This window comes from Mastomys coucha, unplaced genomic scaffold, assembly GCF_008632895.1.
Source record: "Mastomys coucha isolate ucsf_1 unplaced genomic scaffold, UCSF_Mcou_1 pScaffold16, whole genome shotgun sequence".
Taxonomy (NCBI): domain Eukaryota; kingdom Metazoa; phylum Chordata; class Mammalia; order Rodentia; family Muridae; genus Mastomys; species Mastomys coucha.
The window spans coordinates 43,705,157-43,718,871 of record NW_022196898.1 but is presented as its reverse complement, the minus strand read 5'-3'; the positions used below and the strand labels follow the sequence as shown (position 1 = coordinate 43,718,871).

Here is a 13,715-nt window from a genome sequence, read left to right as displayed (position 1 = left end):
TGCGGTCCCCAGGCTCTCGTGACAAAGTGAGGGAACCAGGTTTGCTGTCCCCCTCACAAGCTCCACTTTCCAGAACTCTAGCCCCGGTCTTCAGAGCCACCCATTGCCGCAGATACTGATGGGTTAAAATTACACACTTTCTGCTTCCCATCTTCTTGTTTGATCCGCATTTTCTATTTTCTCTTCCTTGTCGCCCCCACAAAATGAAGAAAAAGACAAAACAATAATGACATATGTGTCCTAACATGCCAGTCATCTCCAGGGTAGGAACGTGCACACACACACACACACACACACACACATGGCAGACATTGGAGGAACACGACAGGTGAGCAAAGGTCTCTAGGGCTCACTAGAGACCAAGAAAAGCTGATGCTGGGCCCCTCCACCAGCAGCCCCAGTTCTCAGGCAGGTGTCCCAGCATACCCCTCTGTGAGTGATGTAAATGCGCTTGGCTTTGAAACCACAGGGATCAGGGTTCAAGTTCCAACTCTTACTTTTTGTTTAAGAGGCCCTGGGCAAAACAGGCTTGATAAGAGTTTTGTGTTCTCCTCAGTAAACGAGTTGTTGACTGTAAAGCGCAGCCCGCGGTCTATGCTTCTCTGTCCACAGTGGCTTCAAAGGCTGCTGGGTCTACTTTGGCTCAATTGAATAGTGAACAGCAAACTCAGGAGGCCAGAGTACGGCTTGAAGGAGGCACAGGCCACAGGGCCGATCGACCGATCAATCGATTGCTGCCACTCTACTTCACATCCTTGAATGGGCCACAAGCCATGCCCATCCCTCTCTTCTGAGGAGGGCATTCGAGGTACCTCCAGGCATAGTGCTGAAGACAGCTGCAAAGAGAGAAAAGCGTGATTCCCGGTCTGCAACCATTTGGGAGCCTCACACAAAGCCATGCTTCACACCAGAAAAGGAACCTAAATTCTACGCTGGTGGTGGGCGGCTGCCAGCAAGATTTTTGGTCATATAAAAATGTTTTGAACCTAGCCACCATGACAGGATCACAGCAAGCCATTCTAGCTTCCTCCTGGCCCCTGTTCTCTACCACTCCACACTCTTAGGCCCCATGGTTGCGCTTGGGGTGGCTTTCTGCTGCGAAGCTGCTGACAGACACTTTCAGGATGTTCACCCTTCTTCGGGACAGCCTGGCCATACCTTCTCACTCAAATGAACAGGAGAGAGAAACTCCTCTGGGAGGCCCCAGGATGGGCAGAGGGGAAGTCCAGGACACGGAGTTGAACCGGGGGTGATGAGTAGAGATAGGTAAATTTAAGCACAGGATGCTTAACTCCTATTTCAGGGACAGCCCCTCCGCTCTGCCTGTTTCTCTCTGAGGTAAGTTGTTCAGGAGGGTTTGAGGGAGCTGTGAAAGTATGGTCTACAGCTCCCTCCATTAGGAAGATGTCTGAGGCACTGGCCTGGCAAGCTAATGAGTTAATTTGCATATGATTTCCACAGCATAGCTGGAAGTTGTCTAGGGTGAAGACAGGGGAGGGAGAGAGCACAAGTTTCTCTGCCCCTCCCTCCCTGTTCCAGCCCTAAACAAACTGGTAAACCTAGGGTGGTGATCCTAGGGCTGTAGCCTGGGTCCCATCCCCACCCACTGCCCTAAGCCCCCTGCCAACAGGAGCTGTGCCCCACTTCTCCCTAGAAACCCATCCCAGAAGTAACTCTCTAAGCCTTGCAGGCAAGCAGCCCTTCTGCAGCCCTTGAAGCCTGGCTATCACTCTCTCGACTCCCTCCCTACCCTGGGTTTCCTTTTCTGCTTTTCTCCTACCTCCCAGTCTCCCAACAACAGCAGCCAATCCCCAGCCTGCTCTAGAGCCTCACCATATATGGAGAGGTTGGAAGGAAACCCGAGTAAAAGCGGGAGCGAGCACACACACACACACACACACACACACACACACACACACACACACGCAGGGTTGAGTGTTTTTCTGCATATGACCCTGTGTCTCTCTGTGTACACCATGAGCCCCACTGTCCCCTGTTCACCCCACCCACAAAAAAAATGAGGAATGTGTCTGCTCCTTCCCACCTTTATTCATGCCCCAGGAGACCATCACTCCAACTGGTTGCCTCTGACCTAGATTCCCTGCACTAATTACAACTCTAACGAGATCTAACAAACACCCAACTTAGCACAGCTGAGACCCTCGAGGTCAATTAGTGCAGTCCAGTTCCTCTTGGGAAACAGGGGCTGGGGTCAGGAAGTCATGTGTATGCCCTAGTCCAAACACACCGTAACTCCCTGGTTGAAGGAAGGATGAAAAGAATGTAAAAATTAGTAGGACCCGGTTAAAAATGGGATTTTGGAGAGTTAACCAGTGTGGGAAGAACATTTAGGTGGAGGAGCAGTTGGAGAATTTAGGTTCCCAGCCAGGCATGGTGATGAATTAGAAGGCTGAGGCAGGAGGATGGCACTTTCGAGCTATGCCTGAACTAGAAGATTGCAGATCCCTAGCTTCCCCAATGCCATCAGCACAAGGGTTGGTGCAGCTTTATGAAGAAGAGGGACTCAGAAAAGTAGCCCCAGAACCTGGGTCTGTGGCACGGCCTCAGTGGTGGCCGCTGCTCCCTCAGCCTCAGTTCCCATCCTCCCTGCTGGCTTGAAGGAATTCAGAAGTCACTCCTTTCTCTCAGAATTACTCTATTTAATCTCATTCTTGCTTTTCATTCTTCAAGATATTAAAACTCTGAAAACAAAAAGTTCTTCCTCCTAAGTGCTGGAGAGATGGCTCAGTGGTAAAGAACACCTACAGCTCTTGCAGAGGACCTGAGTTCAGTTCCCAGCACCCCCATCCAGGCAGTGCACAAGCATCTCTAACTACAGCTCCAGGAGATTTGGCGCTCTCTTCTGGCCTCCATCGGCACCTGCACTCATGTGCACATATCCATGCACAGACGCACCAAAAGACATAATTAAAAATAGTCTCAAAAGCCCTTTCCGCCTCAAATCCTTCAGGTGGCAAGACAGAGTAATGGAAGGACTCTCCTCTCCCATGCTAGGCTGAGCGTCTGTGGAGGTGGGAAACAGACAGAAAGGACTAGAGGATCCTATGTGCGGATGCACACGTGGGCTTGGTCTCTTTCCGGCTTCCACCAGCTGAGGTGGCAAAGGGCAGAACTCTGCAATGCCATGCATGCAGCCTGCACAGTCCTGATACAGAGATAGGGAATTCACTCTCCTCGTACCCAAGCACCTGTCGGCATCTCTACCTGGATGACCAACAGGAGTCTTAAACTGCCGTTCCATTTATCAATAGGCTATTGACGAAGGCTCTTGATGGATCTCGTCTGAGCGGGGTGGATTTGATGCTCTTCCCATTTTCAAGGCAGGGCTGATGTGAGTTTATCCGTGGAAGTTCCAGACCTTACTTAGTAAGGTCCCCATAAGGGATCTTACAGTTTCGGCTCTCTCTTAAAATTCAGCTGCATGTAAGGAGCCTCAACTAGCATCCTAAGTGAGAGACCATGTTATAGAAGAGACCCTGAACCCCCACAGCTTCATCCAAACCTGACAACGGAAGGCAAAACAGCCAAGCCAGAGGCCAATGGCCCTCTGAAGCCCAAAAGATGGAAGAAGCTGGCAGTGGTGGCACACACCTTTAGATCCAGCAGTCAAGAAGCAGAGGCAGGCAGGTCTCTGCGAGTTCAAGGCCACCCTGGTCTACAGCGTGAGTTCCAGGACAAGATCTGAGGAATTAACAGTGCTTGTTCCCGGAGCACCAAGATCCGCAATGCACAGCAAAACAAGAAACTGGTTTGGGGAAGTAAAAGGTTGCCATCATTAAAACCTAAAACAGGAGTGGTTGCCATTGTGACCAGCTGCAGACGCAAGCGAGAAGGGCCATGAGGACACTTAGTAAGGCTGGGGCAGGCAGGGAGGAAATATATTGGAGACTGGAGAGAGGTTCCCATGGCACATAAGGGTAGAATGATGGATAAAACTGTTGTCTGTGATACTCAGCAGACAGCAAATAGACCCAATAGACTGGAGGAGCCTACTGAGTGGAAATTGCAAACACCAATAGGCTCTCCTACTGTGTGTTGGTAAGATATCAAGAATGGTAAAGGCAACCTTTGAGTTTATAAGCAAATTTGAAGGGAAACTCAAGAAAGAGAGCACTGGGAAGGTCCAGTGGAGAAGGCATTCCCAGCATTCCCTGGTGGTAGTTAAAAAGAGTGAGCTGCTGGAGGGGACCACCTGGCCAGGAGCAGTGCCCACCAGGACAATGGAGTAGCTGATGGTACAGACTTGCCTCAGTGTCTGAGCCTGACAGGAAAGCAGCTAACAAATAACGAAAGCGTGGCGGTCAGTGGCCTCTGCGGTGACTCACAAAGAGAAGTGATCAGGAGAAATGATGGAAGACCAGCTCAGAGGAGCTGACCTGTCTGTCACTCAGGCAGGAGGCGGAGTTCAAAGTAAAGGAGGCCTGTCAGGGCACAGTCAGGCCTCTACCGGAACTCCACACGAAAGTGGTGCATATGGCACTTCGGTTGGTTGAGGCGCCTGGATTTTGTTTTATTTCATTATTTTGTAGTCCTGAGGATTGAACCCAAGGCCTCTCTCATTCTTGGCAAGCTCTCAACCTGTGAGCTACACTCCCAGAGCCTACTTCTCTAAGCCTTGAATCCTCCCTCCCTGCGCTGCTGGTCAGACATTTGACTTTGCTAGTGCAGGCCATCCCTTTCTCAGGATCCTAGATGCTCTGTAATGCTCCCATCATAATAAAGCACCTCTGGCTGTCCTTACTGATGTGTGAATCTGGAATCCCAGCACAGGGCTGCCTCACGAGGTCTTCTAGCCCAATATCATAGAAATCTAGATGATTTGGGGCCCTCCCTGGCTCCTGATGGAATGAACACGCTGTGTATTAACTAGTCCCTTCTGGCCTCCCTGCTGAGGTATGCTGTGGCTTAACCCTAGTTGTTACCCTAGCAGTCAGGGGACAAGATGGGGCCGATCTGAAGAAGCCCTTCTGTGCCAGGATCAGGAAAGCCATCTGTGTTATCTTGAGTGGTAGCTGAGTCTGATTTGTAACTGAGAACTAATTTTCCCATTTTAAGGCAATGTCTCAATAACTTGTCCAGGTCTGATCTTCCTGCTTCACCCCTTAAATGGCTGGAATTACAAGTATATGCCACCATATTGGCCTCTGAAGATTTCTAACTTCCGGTATTTTCTGAACCCTTAGTTGATAGAACACTTGCCTAACATGGATAAGACCTTCGGTTCCATCTCTAGCATCACATAAAATCAGCATGGCGGTACAAGCCTGTATTGTAATCCTAGCACTCAAATAGTAGAAGCGGGAGGGTCAGAAGTTCAAGGTCATCCTCAGCTACTTATGGAATTTGTGGCTGGCCTGGGTACGTGAGACTCTTAAGGGGGCGGGGTGGGGTGCTAACCATGGATTATGATTCATAGAAGACACACACACCATGCACTCTACCACAGCAGGGAGAACCATGCTGGTGAGGGTCACCAGCATCACTAAACTCATGGTGATATCTGCAGTCCAGAGACACAGGTAGTAACAGGATTATTGATAAAGACTATTGACTCCGCACTCCCCGCTCCATTAGGGACCAGGAGCTACAAGACCAGCCAGGGCATCACAATTATTTTAATGGCCAGAAAAGTTAAAGGACTAGCCAAGGGCTTGACTCATAGGCAGAGTTGGGCTGACTAATGGCACATGATATCCCCAGGGACAAACAAATGAGAGCACAGGCTGAGTGTGTGTAATCAACCCAAGCACAAGCAGGCACACAGAGGATGCTCATAGCTACCACCATAAGAAGCCACAAATTCTCAAGAAACTGGACCCTTGCAAATTGTTGGTAACAAGGAAGAAAAGTGTGTGATAGTCTCTTGAAAATTAAAAAGAGAATCGCCCGGGGCTGGGGACATGGTTCAATGGTTCAGAGTACTGGCTGCTCTTCTGGAGGACCAGGGTTCTTAGCACCCATATGACAGCTCACGACTATCTGTAACTCCAGTCAAGATGATCTGATGCCCTCAGAGAGTAGACACATAAGTAGTGAACATGCATACATGCAGACAAAGTACCCACTCAAATAATTTTTAAAAGAAGAATCAGCCAGGCAGTGGTGGGGCATGCCTTTAATCCCAGCACTGAGAAGGCAAAGGCAGGCGGATCTCTAAGTTTGAACCCAGCCTGGTCTACAGAGCGAGTTCCAGGACACAGAGAAACCCTTTCTCGAAAAACCAAGAAGAAAGGGTGGGGTGAAAGGGGGGTTATTCCAATGATCAGAGATGAGCAGATGAGTAAAATTCTGTGTGACAAGGCTAGGAGATGGCTCATTTGGTAAAGTACTTGCATTGAAGCCTGGGGACCTGGGTTCAGTCCCCAGAACCCATGTAAAATGCAGGCTTAGTGTCTTATGCTTGTAATCTCAGCCCCAAGAAGGCAGATATTGCCAGCCAGCCTTGCTGGGGATCCCTGTCTTAAAACACAAGGTGGATGCTGATGAGGAAAAACACCCAAGATTGACCTCTGGCCTCCACCCACATGGGCGAACATGTGTGTCCACACATACATGTACACCCACACAGAATGTGATATGGATACTTGAGGGAGAAATCCTGCCACGCGCTACAGCATGTCTGAACTATCATTAAGTGAGATATAGAAGTCACGAATAGACAGATACTCACAATTCCACTTCCATGAGGTATCTAGAGCAGCCATATTTCGAGGGCAGAAAATAGAACTGTAGTTGCATGGAATTGCTTATTAACGGGTTTAATTTCACTATTGCCAAGTGAAAAAGTCCTGGGGTTCTGCTGCACAAAGTTATAAATAGAAGCGATACCACAGAACCATGAACAGTTGAGATGATAAATTTGGGGAGTTGTTTGTTTGTTTGTTTGTTACCTCACTTAAAAATAGAATATACATTTTTTTTTCAGGACTGGAGATCAAATCCAGAATCTTGCACATGCTAGGAGAGTTCTCATGTTGGATCAACCTCAGGTTTCCAGGCCAGGTGCCTGACTCCCAGAAAGGTTCTGGTTCCTGGAGGATACACTCCCAATAGATGGAGAACAAGGCCAGACTTTTCAATGGTGAAAACTACGCCCTCATTTAAAAGGGGTATCTTACTGTTGTTGTAAAATTCTAAATCGAATGTCTTTTACACAATGCCCTGTTTAATTTTTGATCGGTTTACCCCATTTCTCTTTTAGCATCTGCTTTAAGTTTCATGTTGCTGTGCAGAACCACGAGGATAAAGAGACCAATAAACAGCTGGGACAGACTGCAGGGACAGCAAATGCCTTTACTATCAAACAGAGTGTACTGAACCCCAGAGGCAGGGGGTCTCCGTGAGCTCTGAGCCAATCTACACAGTGAATTGCAGACCAGCCAGGACTACATTAAGACCACGGCAAAATAATTTGACTTTTAGTTTACGGTTAGGCTGGGCCTAGAGCTCAGTGGAAGAGCTACAGCTAGCATGTGCAGAGCCCGGGGTTTCAGGCCTGAGGGTGGAGAAGAGCTGTTTAAGTAAATCACTATGAATTCCTTTTTTTCCCACATGATACTGAAGTAAGCTTTAGTAAATGTATCTGGTAAGGAAAAAGCCATTGGGGTGCTGGGCAGTGCCATCGGCGTAGCTTACCACTGTAATCTGCATGGCATTCTCTGAGGAGGAACTACAACATGCCAGCCTGTAATTTCCTGCAGAATAACATGCCAAGAAAATGCCAGTTATTTGTTAAAATGTGGAGCAGGGATGCTCTCCACTGGGAGGGGGCGTATTACACACTAGTGTGTGTGAATAGGCGTGCACAGCTTCTCTCCCTCACTTCTTATGGAACTTAGTGTGGTCAGTAACTTTGGAGAAAGCATTGCCATCACGCTGCCACCAAAGCATGGTATTAGGGACCAGAGAGATGCTACCAAAATGGTGGAGGGAGAGAACCAACTTTAGATCAATGTCCTCTGACCTCCTCATAACCATCACACACCACCTCCATACACACTTGTGAGCACACACACACACACAAATAAATAAATAAATAAATGTGATTTTTTTTTTTTATTAAAAGCTAAGCCCAGCCATGTACTTTATAATCCCAGCTAATTAGGAAGCTGAACAAGGCAGAAGAAGCTCAAGTTTGAGGTCAGCCTGGGCAACATAATGATAAACTGTCTCAAAATCAACTTAAGAAACATGAGGGGATACATGTCAGTGGCTAGCATACACAGAACCCTGGCTCCATCCCCAGTACCACATACACAGAAGGGGAAAACCTGTTTCTGAATGGAAAGGCCTTTGAGTGTTAATGTTTGTCTATTTCCTTTCTCCCAACTAGACAGAGAGCACCTCAGACAGGTGCTCAGGAAATGGGCTCAATGAGGGCCTACAAGGAGTTAACCATCCTGACTCCTTAAAAAGAAGAATAATACAGCACATTAAAATGATCAAGTGTATTAGCAGATGCTCCGCTGTCTGGAAGGCTGTGCTCCCGTTGGGCTGCTGTCTAGTGGTTGTTTGACATTGGACAGTTCTCAATTCCTAAATCTACTTCCTCATTTAAAAAAAAAAAAAGGAATTAGTTATGTCTACTTCCCTTGCCTCATACAGCTACTGTCTTGCAAATGCTGTATGCCCCCTCCTACCCCAAGGCGGGTCTTAAGCTCCTGGCTCGTGACTCTCCCTGCTCTGCCTCATTTGTGGCGACAGGCACATGTGAGCTTCTCAGAGATGGTGTGCATCTTAAAGGATGACTGGAGAACAGATTTGGAATTCCAAGCCAGGGCAGACTGAGGGCAGAGAGGGCATGTCTTGCCTTGGTAGTCCTGAAGAGCAGTGGCCCCAACAGCCTGGCTTATCAAATACAACAGCCGGGCTTACATTTTTTTCAGCTTTATAATGGTGCAAAAGCAATAGGCATTCACCAAACCAGACTTTGAGTTTTGGTCTTCTCCAGGGCTGTGCATTGAATGTGCACTCTTGAAGCTGGGCAGTGGCTACAGCCCTCAGTCAGCCCTATGGTACAGGCTCTACTGGGAACGAAGACATAAGATGTGGGAGTTTATGTGACATCAATGTGTTCTCAGCCTATTACTATAGTTCCAGTTATTGGGAACGTGACCTTATCAGTGGGGGCATCTAGGGACTAGACATGACCAATCTGTGGCCTCTGCTACTTAACGTTTGAACTTGGTCCCTTATACTGGTTTCAGTTGTCTTATATGAGAATAAAATGAGCCTTCTTGAAGGTTTGCTAGGAGGTCCAATTAGATATGGCTCTTGTTAAGGTCTGTTTGCCAACCATGAAGAGCCGTATAATATACAGACGTCTGGGGTAAAGGAGACAGGTCAGTTGTTAAATGCTTGACATACTGGGGAGGCAGAAACTGATTAAGTGGGTGGATGCCCGGGAGCTCACTGGCCAGCCTGGCCTAGCCCATTCTGCAAGCTCTAGGCCAATGAAGCTCCCCATCTCACTTGGCAAGGTGGACAGCAACTGAAAAACAGCAGCATTTTCAGGTGACCAGCGTTGACCTCTGGCTTCCAAATACATGTGTACACATACCATTTTTTCAAAAACAGAAATAATGATGTGAATTCCCTAAAGGATGACCCTTTTCAAGGATATTCAGTGAAAGGCTGACGATGGAGCCACACTCAGGGAATAAATAGGATATGTTTGCATCTACCTACCGTCTTTGGTTCAATAGCACTTGTCTTTCTAAATTCCATTCCGGCAAGGCTTTCCAAAAAAGTAAAATGAAACAGGTCTTTTCCCATCCATTGGCTCATTAAGTCTCTCTAACACTTGAGCCAACTGGGAATTACCTGGTGTTGGCACCCAGTATTACTCAACTGCTAACTGGCTGCATCTAAAACCAATTCTTGTGTCATCAGCAGGGAGAGGACATGACGTACATAAATTAAAAGATGTCCTCAAACAAAGGGCATGTGTTCTCATCTGTCCCTTAAGTAAATCTATTTTGTATATATGTTTTTAAAATACTTCATTTTCTTATTTTATTTACATCGATGTTGTGTTCTGTCTTCATATATGTTTGTGTGAGTGGTTCAAATCCCTGAAAATGGAACTATAGACAGTCAGGAGCTACCATGTGGGTGCTGGGATTTGAACCTAGGTCCTTTGGAAGAGCAGCCAGTGCTGATCTATTTCTCCAGCCCCATAGTTCATGTTTCTTTTTATGGCCAGACTGCCCACGGAAAGAGAGATAACAGGTCAACTTTGGATCCAACACAGTGATGCCCAGACATAAGAAAGAATGCATTTCTGCCGAGGGCTGTGTGGTCTTCCCATCTAGACAGCTTCCTTTCCTAGGCAGTCTTCAATTGATGGGGTGGCTGACATGGCCCGCTTCAATCTATCCCTGGGAGAAATGCACAGATCCTAAGTCACACCTCAGCTCTACACATAGACTCAAAGGTTTGCATGCACGCCCCCACCCGCTCCCCATAAAATGTTCACTCTGTAACTTGGGCACGTGGAGAGAGGATCCTCAGTGCAGAAATGCCAGGGGGCTCTGTGTATACACACTCCTCACTGCCTAGAGTTCTCCCTTCTTTAATCGGTGTCTTTTCTCTCTTTAAAATATTTTCAAGGGCTGGTGAGATGGCTCAGTGGTTCAAGAGCACTGACTGCTCTTCCAAAGGTCCTGAGTTCAAATCCCAGCAACCACATGGTGGCTCACAACCATCCATAATGAGATCTGACGCCTTCTTCTGGTGTGTCTGAAGACAGCTACAGTGTACTTATGTATAATAATAAATAAATCTTTAAAAAATATTTTTTAAATGCTAAAAGTTAGAAACATCCCCCATTGTTCATCAATCTGGAGACCAATTTAAATAAATTATGATAGCCAGGCCTGGAAGGATAGGCCTGTAATACAAACTACTTGGGAGGCTGAGGCAGGAAGAAATTAAGTTAAAACTAGTCTAGGCAACGTGATGAGACCATGTCTCAAAATAAAAACACTGAAAAGGGGCTACGGAGATGCCTCAGTTAGTAAAATGCCTTCTATCCAAGCGTGTGGACTCTAGTTTGGATCCTCAGAACCCAGGTAAAACTCTAGGCTCACCTGTGCATGTCTGTAATCCCAGGACTAGGCAGACACAGGCAGATCTCTGGCGTTTGAGGGCCAGCCAATGCAAATTCATGAGCTCCTGGTCCAGGTCCATGTCAGTCTCAAAAGTGGGGCTGAGGGGCTGGAGAGATGTGTCAGCAGTTAAGAGAACTTGTTGGTCTTGCAGAGAACCCAGGTTCAGTTCTCAGCACCCACATGTTGAGTCACAACTGGCTATAACTCCAGTTCCAGGGGATCTGATGCCCTCTACTGGCCTCCATGGACACCAAGCATTTGTTTTAAAAAACTTAACACATAAAAATAATAATCTAGCAGGGTGATGGTAGAGCACCCCTTTAATTCCCTTTAATTTAACTCGGGAGGCAGAGGCCAGTGAATCTCTGAGTTTGAGGTCAGCCTGGTCTACAGAGTGAGTTTTAGGACAGCCAAGGCTACTACACAGAGACCCTGTCCAAAAAAACAAAAAGCCAAGGGCTAAGGGTACAGCTCAGGAAGAGTGCTTGCTCAGCATGCACTACACCCTGGGTCTAATCCTTAGCACTGCATACATCAGGCAAAATGGAACGTGTATAATCCTAGCATTCAGGATATGGATGCAGGAAGATCAGAGAGTTTAAGGTCATCTTCAAAGTTCACCTTGCCTCAAAAAAGTAGGAAAAACAAACAAACGAACATGCAAGTAGGAGGTCCTTGTGTCACAGGTCTGTAATCCCTCCTACCCTGAAGGCAAGAAGATGGCAAGTTCAAACCCAACCTGGGCAATTTAGTAAAGTTCTGACTCAAAAAGTAGAAAGATTTGGGGATCCGGCTCGACCTTGGGTGGCATTTTGCTTGCCCAGGATACACAAGACCTGAGTTGATCTTCAGTACTGGCCAAAAAGAAATAGGATTTGATGTAAACAGTGTATATTTCTTTCTCTTAAACTTTCCATTTGACCATACTTGGACTTCCAGCTGCCCCCTAGCCTTGCTGTGGGAATCCGTCTCAGAATGACCATTTCTGGCTTCATTTGTAATAGCTCAATAACCTTTTCTTTTTTTAATTCCAGATGTTTCTTATTCTCAGTAGTTTGGGTTTGACACTAACAAAAAACATGCTTCCAGTCACACTAGTTCACAAGTCATGCCTTGACTCCCACAGTTGTTTGAAGGTTTTGAGTTTCTGTTCTTGAATGTCAAAGTCACTCCTTAGGGCTTCTAGTTCAAGCTATGATCCTGTCTCTCCTCAGCGCCTGCAGCCATCTTCTGCTGAGACCTACCAATTCTCCTGTTTCTTTTTATCCTCTCCCCAAATCCATTTCCACAGTCCAATGAGGTTGATAGCAATTTTTAAATACAATACCCATGTTCCCTACAGCCTATAAATTAAAGTCCACCTGCTTTACAAGGATTTGTAAGTCCCTGGAGTCTCATCCTCCCTCTCCACTCTCTTTCATGGGACTTGCCGTCAGTATGTGGGGCTAGGGCAGGGGGTGGGGTGCCCTTGTCTTCATTGTCATCATCATCATCCATCAGCCTAAGTGCAATTACCAAAATAAATGCACAGGGAGTCCAAAGATAAGCCCCACCCCACCTCCACCCTCACCCAGGCCTACCTCTCTGGTGTAACAAGCCTTCTGTTGGAACAAGTATCCTTTTGGTTAAAAGGAAAGCACCTCCCCATTTGTTAGGTGTCATTGTTGTTCTCAGAAGTCCTGTGAGGAAAAGAAAGTGCAGGACATGGAAGTGGGAAGGGACCAAGTCAAAGACCAGCAGAGTTAGCAGAAGTAACTTGTGCTCTTTAGAGCAGGGGTCCCCAACCCTGGGGACAAGTCAATGCAATAGCAAGCTGGGTTCATCTGCAAAGGTGAAATAACCTAACATGCTTGTTCAGTAAGCTCAAAGCCTGGGGCTGGAGAGATGGCGAAGCTGTTAAGAGCATCCTTCTGCTTTATCAGGGGACCAAAGTTCAGAACCCAGCACCCACACTGACCTGTTCACAAACCCCTGTAACTCCAGTTCCAAGGGATCCAATGCTCTTCCTGGCCTCTGTGGGCCCCACACAAGCCTGTGCATGAGCACATGCTCTCATACACACACACACACACACACACACACACACACACACACAGCCCAAAATGAGAAACCTCGGAACATATGGACTTTGCTTCTCCCACCCTAAATACCTAGCAGTGGTGGCTTCCATTGTAATTAGGAAAAGAGTAGTCTCTCTAGCATGATGTGTCTGTGGTACTTTGAACGAAAATGTCCTCACAGGTCTATAGGGAATGGCACTATGAGAAGTGTCCTTGTAGGAATAGGTATGGCTTTCGTAGAGGAAGTACGTTACTAGGAGTGGGCATGGTCTCAGAAGCTCAAGCCAGGCCCAGGGCGCTCTCTCTCTCTCTCTCTCTCTCTCTCTCTCTCTCTCTCTCTCTTGCTCTCTGTCTCTCTCTCTCTCTCTCACTCTCTCTCTCTGTCTCTCTCTCTCGCTCTCTCTCTGTCTGTCTCTCTCTCTGTCTCTGTCTCTCTCTGTCTCTGTCTCTCTCCTTCTCTCTCTCTCTTCCTCTCTCTGTCTCTCTCTCCCCCCCTCTCTCTGTCTCTCTCTCTCTCTCTCTG

At 47.2% G+C, this 13,715-nt stretch overlaps 1 long non-coding RNA gene across 1 annotated transcript; it reads right to left on the bottom strand.

The window, feature by feature from the left end:
- Positions 1-439: 439 nt before the first annotated feature.
- Positions 440-1,717, bottom strand: LOC116093438. Its single transcript, XR_004119714.1, has 2 exons — positions 1,159-1,717; positions 440-836 (listed from the first exon to the last, which is right to left on the bottom strand). It is a non-coding gene; the product is annotated as an uncharacterized LOC116093438 (long non-coding RNA).
- Positions 1,718-13,715: the final 11,998 nt, after the last annotated feature.